We start from the raw sequence: 4339 nt of genomic DNA on the forward strand, positions 1-4339 counted from the left end.
CACAGGTTGTGTGATTGCAGCAGCCAGGCTCCCTGCTGACCAGAATGGTTTGAGCTAACTAGCCCCATGTTCTTCTCTTTTCTCCCCTCTTCTCCATGAGCATCCTCCTGAATGGCACCACTGATGAAAAGCACAACCTTCCTATATGCCCCAGATTAATAGAATTTAATACACAATTTCTATGCATGTGATCTCACAACAAAATGAAAGTAATTTTGGCAAATCTCTTGGTAATCACTTAAATTCCTTTCAGCATTTAAAGAATAATTTTCAAACCCTCTTCAAACAAAAACAGTAACATCAGCCCTTCATTAAATCACTATATTGAAATTGCTGTTGTTGGGTGCCATCAAGTCAGTTCCCATGGATAGCGACCCCATGTGACAGAGTAAAACTGCCCCATAGGGTTTTGGCTGTAATCTTTATGGAAGGAAACCACCAGATCTTTCTCCCACAGAGCTACTGGGTGGGTTTGGACCGCCAACCTTTTGATTAGCAGCGAAGCACTTAACCATTGCTCTACCAGAGCTCCCAATATTGAAATTAAGATTGTACTATTATGGATGCTATAATTCAATATGAAACATTGATGCTGATTGTTTTACCTTTAATGTTTCGTGTACGTGTCCACTACACCTACGTAAAGTAACTTCAGATGACAGCATGCAGAGTAAGTTAGTATTTTACATGGCAGAAAATATTGGTGTACAGGCAGCCCCCAAGTTACGAATGCCTGACTTATGGACAACTCATACTTGCCTTTTAATGTTACGTGAATTTGCCCTCAGTTTCAAACGATTGAACCAACCCCTACCAGCAACAAATTCATCACAATCACCTTCACCCACTGCACATGCAGCTTTTAAACCATTGAAAAGGTTTCAAGGCTTTTCTTGTCTAAACCAAAATGAAACCAAACCCACTGCCATCAAGTGAATTCTGACTCATAGTGACCCTACGGGACAGAGTAGAACTGCTCCATAGGGTTTCTAAGGCTGTAAATCTTTAGAGATGCAGACGGCCACATTTTTCTCCTGTGGAGTAGCTGGTAAGTTTGAACTGCCAACCTTTTGGTTAGCAGCCAAGGTCTTAACCACTTCACCACCAGGGCTCCTTTCTTGCACGAAGACCAAAAAAACCAAAAACCCACTGCTGTCGAGTCGATTCTGACTCATAGCGACCCTATAGGACAGGGTAGAACTGCCCTCTGAGTTTCCAAGGAGCGCCTGATGGATTCAAACTGCCAACCTTTCGGTTAGCAGCTGTAGCACTTAACCACTATGCCACCAGAGTTGCCTTCTTGCGGTAAAAAGTAAGGCTAAATAAGAACCGTATGCACCTGGTCTGACTCACCTACAAATATGACTTAATGACTTAGAGACACAGGAACAGATCTCGTTCGTAACCAGGGATTGCCTCGTACTTCACTTTTATCAAGTGGATACTGAACTCATAAAACCGATACATTAGGATTTCAAATTCTCATGGCATCCAGATTTTCTGAATCAGTGGAAGCTGGATAAACCCCTGAAACTATTGCGCTGAGATAATTTTTAAACTTTAAGCCAAAAATATCCCCTGAAATCTTCTTAAAATCAAACAATAGTTTAGCTAGTAAAGAATGCCTTGAGCACTGTGCTTTTTTAAGATCTGTCTGTATGGGATCGAATTGATAATGACAATTCTAAAGATTAGATAGGAAACGGGAAGTGAGTTAATGGGGGAGGAACAACTCAAAAGAAGGGTGAGAATGGTTGCACAACTTGAAAAATGTAATCAAAGTCACTGAATTTTACATGTAGAAATTGTTAAATTGGTGTATATTCTGCATAAACCTCACAAACAACAAAAAAAAATAATTTAAAAAAAAAAAAAAAAAGGTTGCAGGGATCCCAGTGGCAAAAGGACAACTTGTAGTTGGGCGGTGGCAGCAGCAAGAACTCTGGAAACCAATCCTTCACCTGGAAATGGTTGTTGAGGAAGATGGCATTGCTGGTGTGAGTCCTTAGGAACCAAACTAGCATCACCCGGTGGGTTCCAATATGCAGCCGATTGGTACCTGTGTCTTCTTCCCAAGGGCAGTGGCACTTCCCAGTGGCCCCTGGTTGGGCCAGTCCCTAGCATGTGGTAGAACAGATTCTTAGAATAGACATACAGCTGAGTAGAAAGTATCACACCACAAACAAGCTTCTTTCTACAAAGGATTCCCCACAGCCTGTCGAGAAGGTTGGTGCCCTCATGAAGATCACTGAAGCCATGGGATTCATCGGACCGTTGAAATACAGTAAATGAAAGATTAAGATTGCAGCCCTGCGCAGATATACTAGCTGTATGGAGGAAACTGATTTCGAGGAATTCTTTCTAAGGTGTCAGATTCCTGATACATTCAGTTCGTGGTTTCTTATAACCCAACTTCATGTCTGAATGTGTCTAGTTAGAATGAAGCAGGAAGGCCAGAGTGGGAAATACGTGTGTAATATCATAGTTCATTTTATGTGGGAGGGGGTTGAGCAACGTGGCAGTCATGGGAGTTAATTCCTATATACCCCGAAGAACATGATCCTCGTGACAAATAGTTTCTATGCTGCAATCTTAGGATATGGTGAGAGGATCCTTTCAGATAATCATGGGCTGGCTGCCGTCCTATGGAGAACCTTCTTCAACCAGAAACGTGAAGACTCTCGACAGCTTGAATTGCTGGTAGAATATGAGGAAACACATGCAGTACCTGGACTCCATGAGTGGCGCGGATCTGCTTCTGACAGGGAAGGTGAGCTGGTGCCCTCTGGTGGACAATAATCCTCAGTGCATCGTGAAGCCCTATTCCCCCATTTATAATGAGAGGGACTTTGATGGGTGGTCCCTCCAAACAGCAGGCCAACTGGCTTGAGGAACCTCCAGGAGAGAGATGCCTGTTTTTCCTAGGACCCAGCAGAAAGTAGCCCGAACTGACCTTTGAATAGCATCTTCAACTACCTGGCCTCATCTGTGTTGATTTTCCTCTTAGTGTGCCCAAGGGTCTGATCTGGTGGGGTACAGTGCTGAAAGAAAGAAAACCTAGTTTTCTGGAATGTCCTCTCCCTTAGAGGAGCACTGAGCAAGAGCTCTCCAGCACACACTCCCCAAGTCTCCTTCCAGCAACTATGTGTGAGTGACAACTTTTCCCAAAGGCCTGGGAAAGGGTGGGGGTAGGTTAGAAAGGAGACACCCCAGCAAGGACCCACTATGGCCTAGAAGCAGTTGGTAATGCTACTAAGTCAAGATGAGTAACCACACTTCGGTCCCCCAGCTTTGAGCCATGGGGGTGAGTTGGCCATAAAAAGAAACAGAGACTTTAAAAAAAGAAAGAAAAAACAGATAATGTTAGAGCTGTGGTTCTCAAAGTGTGGTCTTCAGAATAGTAGTATTTGCATCACCTGTGAGTCTGTTAGACCTGCAGGTCCAACGGCCTCACCCAGCCTATTGAATCAGAATCTCTGAGGATACAGCCCAGGAAACTACTTTAAGACGCTCTCCAGGTGATTCATAAGCACATGATAGTTTGTGAACCACTGTGTTAGAAGTTTGGTATCTTCACTTTTAAAAGGAATTAGTGGCATATTCTTTTAAATGGTGACCTCATCTAGTGAATAATTGGACTTAAATGCAAGTTATGTGGGAATAAGTCTTATTCCCACCTTATGGGCTTTGCTGAGGGTCCTCCTTGGCTACACTATGTAGTCACATCCTCCACCCCAACACACAGTCACGTTGCCCTGTTTATTCTCTTCATAGAATTTATCACTATTTAAAAATGATTTTTATTTCTTATTTCTCCCTCTAAAATACACACAGCATGAGAACAGGAAACTTGTCTGTTTTATCCACTACTTTCTCTCCAGCACCTCATACAGTGCCTGGCAAATAGCATGTGCTCAATAAATACTTGAAGAGTGACTGGGTGTATGCATCTCAGGTGCTCCTGTGACTAGCAAAGGAGCAATGGAAGTTTTTCCCAAGCTGGAAATAAATTAAACAGCAAATTCTGTATGAGTACACGTGTATTCACATAAACATATTTTGATGATAAATTCACCACTTATGATTCCTTCTAAAAGACAGGAAAATCTAATAATAAAGATCATTAAATATTAGGATAGCAAGGTTGGGCGGAATTTGCATGTTTTGTAATAAATTATCCTATTTCTACATTTTCGTTATAGAATAATAACTCACGTATTATATACCAGACAGATTATATACATCATCTCACTCAATCCTCAAAAAAACCATATAGCAAAGGCACTATTGGCCCAGCGGTTAAGAGCTACAGCTGCTAACCAAAAGTTCGGCAGTTTGA

General features: G+C 42.2%; 1 pseudogene; it reads left to right on the forward strand.

The window, feature by feature from the left end:
* The first annotated feature begins 1709 nt into the window (after nt 1-1709).
* On the forward strand, nt 1710-3878 carry LOC100675261 (ubiquinol-cytochrome c reductase complex assembly factor 1-like; annotated as a pseudogene).
* The last annotated feature ends 461 nt before the right edge of the window (nt 3879-4339 follow it).

The sequence above is a fragment of the Loxodonta africana genome, chromosome 4, assembly GCF_030014295.1.
Source record: "Loxodonta africana isolate mLoxAfr1 chromosome 4, mLoxAfr1.hap2, whole genome shotgun sequence".
NCBI classification, from domain to species: domain Eukaryota; kingdom Metazoa; phylum Chordata; class Mammalia; order Proboscidea; family Elephantidae; genus Loxodonta; species Loxodonta africana.